The sequence below is a fragment of the Patiria miniata genome, unplaced genomic scaffold (genome assembly GCF_015706575.1).
Source record: "Patiria miniata isolate m_02_andy unplaced genomic scaffold, ASM1570657v1 HiC_scaffold_10, whole genome shotgun sequence".
Classification (NCBI taxonomy): Eukaryota; Metazoa; Echinodermata; class Asteroidea; order Valvatida; family Asterinidae; genus Patiria; species Patiria miniata.
Window position 1 is genome coordinate 2309314 of NW_024037048.1, and position 11689 is coordinate 2321002.

The 11689-nt window shown below is 42.8% G+C and overlaps 1 protein-coding gene across 1 annotated transcript in view; it reads right to left on the minus strand.

Annotated features, from left to right (window-relative positions):
- The window catches only part of LOC119735284 (SMC5-SMC6 complex localization factor protein 2-like), a 49820-nt gene that overhangs the window by 24468 nt on the left and 13663 nt on the right, over positions 1-11689 (minus strand). The gene's annotated exons all lie outside the window — the stretch shown is intronic.

Sequence of the window (11689 nt, forward strand, 5' to 3'; positions counted from 1 at the left end):
GGGGAGGAGGGAGGGCACCACCAAAAGGGGCACTTGCTTAGTAAAAGGCATCTTCTGTCGGTGCAACAGCGTATCCAGCATTTTTTTTGGGGGGGGGGGGGGGGAGAGGAACATCTGTGCTGAAATTTCGACACGTTTTTGTCACCGGACACTTTGCCTCCATAAAATCAAATAATGAGGGGTGGGGGGCTGGTACCGTCTTTCAAAATAGGGGGGGGGGGGGCGCTGCTCTTCAAAACCGGCTTTTATGCAAACTACACATAATGTGCCAATTTTCAGGGCGCATTGTAAGGGTTTTGGGGCTTGGTTTTTGTATTCCTCGTTCATATAAGAATTCCCTACACGTTTTTTTGGGAAATGGTTACTTAAAACAATTATCCGACATTTTAGGTCCAGTTTTGTTTTCATCTCGAGGGGGCACGTTTATGCTTGAGGGGGCACATTTATGTCTTGGGTAAATCTGGAGGGGGGGGGGGGTTTAGAGGAAAAACCTCCGTTGGAACCACGGGAGATCAACGCCGGGTGGCTTGGTGATGCCAATGGTCCAGAAACTGATGGCGTGATTGAGTGACAAGTGGTCCCCTTTTGGGTTTTACCCTTGGGGCCACTGGTGGCCTTTGCTGCACCCTTCTTTTACTGTGGGACCCATATGGCCTGGGGAACCGCAGTTGTTCGGGGAGGTTTCTCCCAGTGCCATCATCATGGTGTTCCATATTGTAACCAGGTCGGGTTTCAGTACTTACTTTTACCCAACAGGTTCCTTACTCCAGCATTCATATCATAACTTCTTAACTTCGTGTTTGTGTCATTTTATATGTGAGCAGCCATTGCGATCATGCTTTTTGCCTAGCGCCCTCTCGCGGCCAACTAAACTTTTTTTTACAGTGCGCGCCGCCTAGAATTTTGCTCAACTATGCAATAGCATGCGAGTTTAACATTCCACGCGCTTTGTTTAAGAGAAATAGCTGACATTCCGGGCGTTTCGTTATAATTTTCTTGTAAGGCTAGCTGCGAAATAACTTTGATTTCGATCCAACACCTTGTTGCGTTCAAACCATCATTTTGCGAGCACTTACACTCTCCACTTATATCTACAAAGTTTGAGAGAGGCTCCCTATAGCAGTAAAATATTTTCATCTATTTTCACTGCTGAACTTTGATTTTGACATCGGACACGGAGAAGGCATGAACGTAGACCATCCCAAGTGGTGGTAAATCCCTTGTCTGACATTTCACTTTTTATGCCTAAAACCTTTTTATGCCTAAAACCTTTTTATGCCTGAATCTTTTTATGCCATCATTTATGCAACATTCTGGTCTTTTGTATGCTTTGTTTATTGCCAGAAATTAAGGCCGTCAAAACGGACACGGCCGGAAATTTGCCTTGCGATCACGACTGATTAATAACTTTTGAAATAAATCTGATTTGCAAGTATTTTTGGGAATCAGTTTTTTCCCTAATGATTCTCTATTTAATTCCTACATGAGTGGCATGGCGAAAAGGATTTTCTGTTGACTATATTTTATACTTTGAACATTTCGTGTAAACACCGTCGATTTATTTAAACACAATTTCCTACTATTTTAATATTTTTTCGGCAATTCCGGAAAACAATGTTATCAGGTACTTTATTTTTGTGAATCTCCATTTTTCCTTTTGAAACAAAAACAAATTGGTAACTTCTGAGCAACACGAGTATGCAAACTTTAACTTAGATTTTAGTGTTGCTATAATATTTATGTTCACATTTATCATTTGAAATAGACTTTCCCATTTTCCCCAAACTATCGGTTTTCTTTAAAGTGCTATGATCATTGGGGTATTCGTTATTAGGGCACGGTATTATATTCTTATTTCATATTATAACATAACTTGGTGAATAATTCATTTCTATTTTCGGATTTAAAATTACACTACATGTATATAAAATATTCATATTCTTGCATAATTGCCATTTAAATAATTCTTCTGTTTGGGCAACAGTCATTTTATGCCACAGTTTGTCCCTTTACTGATGCATGTATAAAAAAGTGTTTTGATTTACAAATAAGGAAACCAGTTTTTCCCAAATTTCTTTGAATTAAATATCGTTAATAATGTATTTGGATCTGGAAGTTATTCCCATAATTCATTAGTCATTTATTGTTTTTATGCATTTCAGATACTATCCTTTGAGCGACTTCATTAGCCTATTTCCCTTTTTTGACTGTCGTTTTTATACACCTTACAAAGTCGTTTGATATACCCAAAGTTCATATATATACTGTAATTCTTTTGTAAATACTAATTTGTATATATATTGTCTCATATTTGTACTATAAATAAAACATTTCATATTATTGAGACAACAGAAAACTTCGCTCTACCCAAATCATTTTTTTAGTGGAACCACTCGGTTGTAAGGAGAGTGCCACATTTTAAAACTAATAAATCCCACTCTCCCCGGTTACACATATCATAGGGCGTATGTCTACGACGGTCAAACCATGGAACACGGGATGCCTGAAACAGACTACCGGTACGTTGTTGGCTCTGCGTGGAACTCACTGCTATCTCATTTCGTACTATGGCACAACCAAGATAGTTGAGAACAGCCGAGGGGGAAGGGAACAACTGCTGGCTGATATACCCAACGTTCTCTTTACACACGAGGCAAGACGGCCGAGGGAGGGAATAACCAGTGGCCGATATACCCCCAAATGTCTTGCCGCTATCTCGTTTATCGCCACACTACCCAGATAGCCTAGGATAGTCTAGGAATGGCAATCCTAAGAACAACCCATGTAGCTGCGCATACAGTGGCGTAGCCACCGGGGGGGCGTGGGGGGCGACCGCCCCCCCCATGAAACCTTGTCACCCCCCCCCCCCCACTGAGATTTTGAGTTTCTAAAAAAATTATCATTGATCTACATGACGCCATGGGCGTCAACCCTGGGGGGGGGGGGGACAGGGGAAATGTCCCCCCCCCACACACTTTTTGAAGGGTGGGGGACACAATATCAAATGTCCCCCCCCCCAGATCTTTGAACTCGTGTCTCATTTACAGGGCCCTATTATGTACTACAATGTATCTTTTGCTCAGAAAATATTGGTTAAAGTGGTCAGAAATTGCCTCAGATAGCACCACAGAGCATTTAGAATCCAAAATTTTTCGGGGCCCTTAAGCGGGCCCCGAACCCCACGCCTAAAGATCAGAATTCTGGTAGCTGATTCAATGACTCCAACCTCGAAAACAAAGTTAAAAAAATTTTCTTGTGCCTTTATCTGAGAAAACCTTGAAAATTATGTTTAAATTATTATCTTTTGTGCTATGATAATTATTGGTTAAAGTGGTAAGAAATTGCCTCAGATCACACCACAGAGCATCGAGAATCCATTTTTTTTTCGGGGCCCTTAAGCGGGCCCCGAACCCCACGCCTATAGCTCAGAATACCGATAGCTGATTCAATGACTCCAACCTCGAAAATGATGTTCAAATAATTATCCTTTGCTAAGAAAATATTAGTTAAAGCATGGAGGAAAGTGGTAAGAAATTGCTTCAGATCACACCACAGAACATCTAGAATCAATTTTTTTTCAAGGCCCTTAAGCGGGCCCCGAACCCCACGCCGTAAGGGCTTCGCGCTTCGCGCTCGCATCAGTTCTGATCAAGGTATGTCCGCCCCCCCCCCCACTTTTGAGAAGCGATTGACGCCCCTGCATAATGCCCCCCCCCCCAGCGCCCCCCCACTGAAAAATTTCTGGTTACGCCACTGTGCGCATACATGTACTAAGTCTCAAGTTGATATAGCAAGTTTTTCTTGAGTAATACATGTATATGTTGAGAACACTTTTTCTGTTGTTTTAATCATAATAACCCGACCTTTGGCCTAAGGGATCCATTTTTTGCTAGCAGAAAATTGAAAATTGCGATTACAACTAAACCAAATTTCCGAATATATACCAGCAGACAAAAATGGAATGAACCTTTGATACCCAACAAAATTTGAATCATTGGCATGTTTTCTGTGTTCCGGAAGTAGGGTGTAGAATGGATCATAACTTCACGTATAAGTGATGCTGCTTTGTGCGTCTGTGGGCTGATCAATTGATTGAGTATGTATATTAAGGTTCAGTGATACTATGGCGTTCATTGATGAACTTCTTCAATGCAATAGATGTGTTTCAAGAGCCAACAAAAGTCGGAATGACATAAAAGCTATACTTCTTTTTAGAAGCCGACGCTAAGGGCAGAACCAGAACATAATTGGGTTTTTTTGGGGTGGGGGGGAAGGGGGGGAAGGGGGGGGGGGGCCAAAGACAAAATTTGGTCAAAAAAATGGGGCGTAGGGTTTGGGGCTGTAAGGCCAAATAAAAAAAAAACATGTTTAGCATCCTGCCTTTTTGAAAAAAGGAAGGAAAAGGCCTTTTTTCCCCCCTCCAAAATGGCCGCCTGGCCAGGCTATTTTTCAAGATAGCCGCCAGCTTTTTTGTAAATGGCCGCCACTTGGACTCAGGAATGACATACCAGCTTTATATGGGCTAGATGAAACAGACAAAGAGGCCAGAATGATGTCACTGTTTAAAATTAATCTTTTTTGAAAAAAAAGGAGGCGGACTCTAAAAAGGGCGGGACGCTTAACCTTGATTTTCTACTGGAACACACACAAAAAAAAAATTGGTTTAATGGTATCAAACGTTCATTTTTCTGCTAGTAAAAATTCGGAAATTTGCTTTGGTCGTAAACGCAATTTCCCATTTTCTGCTAGTAGAAATTCAGAAATTTGGTTTGTCCACTTTTGGACCGCCAGTGTACAAGAGAATAAAAAGTCCAAATTTTTTTTATTATAGGAAAATGAAACTTTTGAAAGAGGACTTCATTTCAACCATAATTCTGTTTTTGTTCTAGCAGATTTTTGAGAAAATGGGTTGTCCACTTTTTGTCCTCCATACAGGCGATAGGAAAAAAGTACAAACCAAATTTCCCAATTTCTGCTGGCAGAAAATCGGTAATTGCATGTACATCTAAATCAAATTTCTGTATTTATACAAGCAGAAAAAATGGAGTGAACATTTGATACCCAACAATTTGGATGTGTTTTTGTGTTCCGGACTCCTGTATCGGGAGAAGGGTGTAGAATGAATTATAACTTCATTTTAACTATAAATTCTACCCTCCCCCCCTAAAAAACCCTCAAAAATGTGTTCTGGATCCGCCCTTGGCTTTGTGCATCTGTGGGCTAGTCGATTGATTGCGATAATGTGTACCAACATTATGGTTTACTTTTACTATGGCTGTTACTATTGGAAATTTGCTTTGGTCGTGAACACAATTTCTGATTTCCTGCTAATGGAAAATTGGAAATTTTGTTTTAGTCGTAAATACGATTTCCAATTTTCTGCCAGCAAAAATTGGGAAATTTTATTTGTCTTAGATGCTCTTTCTGATTTTCTGCTAGTAGAAATTGAAAGTGAAAAGTGACTGCATGCTTTTCAGTCAATCTCAGCTACACTGTCAGCTCTTTACAGGTCGCCAGGGGATCACCTTCGTGATCGGCTGATTCAGCCGATGATGACGAAGAACCAGACCGATTACAGCGGCTGTCCATTGCAGAAATGTAACTCCATTTTGTGTAGAGGGACATGGCCCTCCGCCGATGAGTCCCCCTCTGCCTGATTATAAATCTTTCAAGTGCAGGACGGGCTTTACATCTAACAATGAAGAAGTGTTCTCCAAACTTCCGTTGGATCAAGTGTGTGTGGAACACATCAACAACATTATGTCAACGGACAAATGGGGTCCATTTCTCAGGCGGGAACAGGATTACTATCGTGCATGACCCGCTTGGTTCTTCTTATTCTTCGATCAACTTCGGGCAATTTATTGCACCGATCCCACCGCGGCAAACGCAGCCGGGATGAGGACTCGTTTTTTTCCCCACTCATTGCAAGCCTTGCAATTGTTCTCGGCTACATTGCCGATTTCATTGTCAGCCCTATGTGCCTATTAAAAAAACAACAACATGGTGTGCTCCTTTGAAACGGCCTGTCTGCATTGCGAGCCATGCACTATAGCCCTCTTCAGTAGTCACGGTTGGGTGGCTCGATGACAAAGGGACACGCCGCACTGTGCTCAGCTGTGTGTAGGTGTTTCTGCCTGCACTGAAATCGCTGCAGTTTTTATGCACAGTGTTCGGTGTACAGTGTACAGTGTACAATGTACATGTACAGTCAAACCCTGATAAGACAGCACAGTTAATACAACATCGTGCTTATAACAGGGAAAATGTTAAGTCCCGAGTCTTTGATTTTCTTTGTTTTCTTTTGTACAAAGTACCTGTTATAACAAGGTCATTTGTAAAGTCCCAAGGACTTTGTTATCAAGTTGTTCAACTGTAATGTCCAGTTTCTCCGAGTAACTTTTTAAACAACTGACTGTGGCCGTGTGCAACTCTTTCCTCCATAGTGAGGTACCTTAGTAACAAGAATGCCAAGGATCATTACATGGTGGACAAAAGCATCATTTTTTTTTCACCAAAGAATCTCCACGGTACACCTTTAAAAAAAAAGTAGGATGCAAAAAAAAATGTACAATGGGAAGGGCAATATATGACGTCATTATGACGTCATCAGCTAATTATTACATGAAAAAAATGTGAATGCATCACAACAACAAATGTGGTATCAAAACAAATGAAAGGAGACAACACGATCTTTCATTTGAGTAGTATGGGATGGAATGTAGTTAAGGATGTTTTTGGTCAAAACAACACTTTTGGGGTCAAAAAAACTTTTTTGGTGTTAAAATCATGGATTTGGGGGTAATAATTCTGGCACCTTAACATGCAAACCATGAGTGGTATTGTGAGTTTTTAAAGGAAACATGCAGTCCAAAATTTTCATAACGTATTTTATTTTATATATACATTCATTTATGTGTATTTAATGTGAATTAAAAGCAGAACTGGTTCTGGTGTACGTTTAGTGTGGTAATTTGCCGTCCAAAATTTAACCCCCCCCCCCCTTTTTGATTTTCGCGGCAACTCCAAATGAGGGCGCTGTTTATGACGTAAACAAAGGCAGAGAAATCCAGGGCCCGTAAATGACGTCTGTGTACGAGACGGATTAGCGAAGCTACTGTGCTGTGTGTATGTGCAGCCGCCGCGTACCCGTACGTGGCATTATATGCACACGTACGTACGAATGTGTCTACATGTACATGCACACCCACGTGGACGTGCCACGGTGCCACCGTTGTCGAATGAACACAACGACGACCGTCATAACCGTGAAAGTTCCGAAGACTCTTCCTCTTCTTTCCTTAATAGCGAATCCGATGAAAATGGTACAGATTCGTCCGATTCGAATCAGAGTTCTAATGATTCAGACACTGACTCGATGTTTTTTTTAGGGGCATGCCCAAGTTGCTGTACAGACCAGCATCAAAGCACGACGGCTCAAAGTGCAGCGCAGAGGGCTGTGAACTCACTGGCCCCGGACCACTTTGCTCTGGTATTTACATGTACCTTCACTTTGGCTCTCCAAATGCTCCGATATTTCGGATTTACTGGAAACAAATGAAGGCTTACTCCATCCTTGGTAGTTTTGCTACACCCAGCAGCCACACACCTTGTCGGCATGGCTGAAAATCGGGTGTTATTTCTCCTCGATTCCGAACGAAACACCAGAAAAACTTTCAGTGCCGCAATGTGTATGTACATGTATTATGATGCACGCCGCACTGCCGGTGCCCCCCGCAGCGCGGCAAGTCTCTGCCTTGATTTGCGTCATATCCCTCGCGAAGTTTTATGTTAATAAAGCTTCCCTTTGTGGGGCGGAGTAGTTTGACCATACATGTTCACAAATTATTTTCCCTCATTTAGCCCAGAAAATAAACACCGCCATACACAAAATATTATTAAGAACATCATCCTTTATTGATTTAAGCAAAAAAAATGCAATCAAAATTTTATTTCATGTTCCCTTTAAGTCGGAGAGAATGGTTCTAATTCTAAGCCATAAGAGTTTTTGCATTTGATTATTGGCATATTAAATGTTTAAACTTATTCCAAAGATAGGCGGACCTTAAACCCAGTCGGGTGCCCATCCGAGTGTATTTCAGTTACAGATTCTTCATGTGGTACATTGTCGAGCTTGAAGGGGTTGGGCAATGTGCCGAGTGCATTTGCGATCACTATTATAGCACCAGGTTTTTAGACATCGTGGAAATCGTATCCTTGTAGCTTAAGACGCTACAAACGGGGTGGTGCACTTGCTAGGATTTTGCGCAAAGATCGTAACCAATGGTTTTAATGGTCAGTAACGACAATGAAGTTGCAGCCGAATGAAGTTGCAGCAGTGCCACAGCTTCCCTTTCAAAATTCATGAATATGCTCTGGGAAGAGGATCTATAGGTTCTTTAAGGAAAATGCGATGGGTTTACCTTCCTGGATGATACCCAATCCTTTTTCAGATGCATCTACTTTGAGGATGGTTTCTATACCTGTGGGTCGGAGAATCGTAGCCAGGATTGAGCTGAGATGGAGTATTTAAGGGTAATAAAAGAAGCTTGATGGTCCTTTTGCCAGAGAAATGGTACATCTTTTCGAAGCAGATTTCTGAAGGGAGCAACTTTGTCTGCGCAATTTGGATTGTAGTGTGAGACAATGTTGACTATGCTAAGGAACCGGCAGTTTCCATCAGGGCGATGAGACGTGCTCCCACAGGGAGATCGAATACTGCAATGTCGTCGCAGTGATTGTTGCAATGCATCAATGCACCTAGCTTATTTCGCCATCAATGTTTTGTTGGACTATTATCCTGGCTCGCTGATAAGCCGGTGGGCAACGAAAGCTGTTACAACCAAATTGTATGTTGTCAGCTCTCAAGACTCCTCGAGATGGGCAGACCAGTACCCTGCTTTTGACGTCTAGCTTGGAGAAGAACTTTGCCTGTGCACATTCTGGCTTGAGCTCCTCAAGAGTGGGGATCTTTTGAAAACACCTTTCAAGGCGTTTTTTTTTAGCTGCTTGGGATCCAGACACATCCTGAATGGGCCGGGCCGTCTTGTTCAGTGTGGATTGTCACCAAGTGTAGGGTGCGGCTTGTAGGGTACATGTAAGTGCGGCTTGTAAAGAGCCCAGCAAAAGCTGGTCCTGGCACATTGACCACTTGGAACTTCTCACGTTGCCAGTCATCCTGCTGGTATACACACAAGGTGTATTGAACCATGGCAGATGATTCCAGAAACGTTGTATGCCTTAAGTCTGGTCTTGTTTGGGAAGGTTGGTGTCTCCACTTGTCTCCGAATATTTGGCGCATCCACTATGTTCACTACGTTCTTTTGAACTGGTAAGGTATTTGCACTCGCATTTGTGCTATCCTTGATGCAGAGGTGTCGCTAGAGACGATCCGGACAGATCACATCCGGTGTGGTGAAGGCTTCAACTGGTCCTCGGCGGTGCTCAGCTTTTGTGCACATCGTGTCTGATGCTGATAAGGTAATGGAGTTGAATGTTTCGGATGACTTGGGGACATCCAATCTTCTGCAGTAGCCTGAAGAGAGATTTTCTACTGATAAAGGTCGAAGAACTTCATCGGCTAGGACGGCGGTCAGTACATCGGTCGTCTCTGCTCTCGGCACTTCTCCTGGAGCTGCAGTAAGTCAAAGACAAGGGAGAAGACAATGTCGACCGTTGATCTTCCAGCTCTGAAAACGCACTGCCTCTCAGGGTATGTGTGTTCAGCTAGCAGCTGCAATCTGTTCAGCACTAGGCAAAGGCCTTCCTAACGATAACGAGGAGGGAGATTCCACGGTAGTTGTTGCGCAAATCTGGGATTGATGTCCTGGCGATGTTTAATGCGTGGGCATCTTTTTGCTTTGAGCAGTAGATCCGTTTATTTGGGCTGCATACGTACTCTGTTGCCAGCCAGGGAGTGGTTTGTATCACATCAGCACTGTGGTAGCTGCATATGATGAGAACGCAGTTCAGTGAGGGTCTGCGTGTGATGACGAGATGAAGCTGAAGCCAGTGACGGGATCTGAGGTGCCACAACGATACTCGGTGGTTCAGCTTGGTGGAGAAGAACATGTTCGTAATACAAGGTCGTGATAGATTCATTTGACTCTTTGAGACAAGTCCTATGCCCCCACCCCTGGTACCAGTCTGACGAGGTACACTCAATACCGAGTAACCAGGTGGGCACATGCTCCCCATCTCTACCTGATCATCATGTCTTAACCAAGTCTCAGTTAAAACCATGATATCAGTATCATGTTCAATTATCAAATCACAGGAACATCATTGGTTGGGTCACTAATGGTTTTACCAGTTACCAAGGTGGTAGAGGCTATCCTCCCTGCCCGTTTCCCTCGACAAGTAGGAGGCTTGCGATTGATACCAAGTTTGCGTATGTTGTTGTACACATCAGTGGGCAGTCTTGGGTGCCGAACAATAGAACTGTTCAACTGGATGAGTTCACTCCGTGAAAAGTTCATTGTGTTGATATAGTGGACGACAGTCAATTGAATGGAGATGGACAATAGCAGGGCAGTCAAGCCAAGCCACTGATTGTGCATAGGCACACTGCGTGAAGCAGTTCACCGTATAGAAGCCATAAGCATCACACACCAAGCAGATTTTCAGGTCAAAATCACTGCAAACCAGGTCTAGAAATCGAGCCCGGAATGATCAGGAAGAGGCACTGGACGTCAATTTCCCCTTAGTTAATCGAAGTAGGCCCGTAGCTGCTGGATAAACGAATATAGAGCAATATATAGCGGAGAGACAGTGCTGCCAGACTGGTGCTCTGTCAACTATAACAACAAAAAAGGAAGGGAAAAAAAGACAAAAAAGAAAAGAAAAAAGGCGCGAAGACATAGTGTGTGTAAATTTAATGGGTTGGGGGGGGGCAAAATGTCCCTGCCCCCTCTAAAACTGATAAATCGAGAATGTGTTGAGAAATACAGGCATTTTTTGGCAACATTTTTTTTGCCCCCCCTCTAGAAAAAAGCCTGGCGACGCCCATGCGTGGCGTCATATAGTGAACACTTTTTTTCACTTGTGCTTAAATTGTTTTCCCCTCATCTTCCAAACCATGTTGGCCTAGTAATTTGTTACGAGCCTTTCACAACCATAAAGGGATAAAACTGGTCTCACACTTTTTGAGGAGGTCATGATGAACTACTTGTGCCTTAGCCCTCCTATCCTGTACTTTATACAAGATAGGGGACAATACGTGTGTGACTAGCAAGGGCCACTTCCAAACTGCCTGTAGTTTTTGAGAAAGGCCAACTTTCGGGGCTTTATTCAGTTTGTAAATGATATCCCCTTCCTCGAATGATGTTTTATTTTCTCGATAGTCATAGTACTTCTTTTGTTGGTTTTGTGCTACCCCAATATTGTCACGTGCTATTGTGTGGACCCGCACCCTTCTCTCTTTAACCCTAAAGGGGCCGGGTTATTTTGACCATCTCTCAGCCGGGGGGGGGGCGGATTCCGCCCCCCCTAAGATCTCGGCCATCGAGAGTGACGAAAAAATTTTGAAACTCAGCACATGCATAGAGCAACTCTTCGTAAACATGCCCAAGAAATTTTCATGACTATAGGTCAAAGGGTTTTGGAATATGGCTAATTAATTATTCATATGTATGAATGGCAATTCTGCTCGGTGTACACGACGTATATGCGAAAATTCAGTTTTCACGGC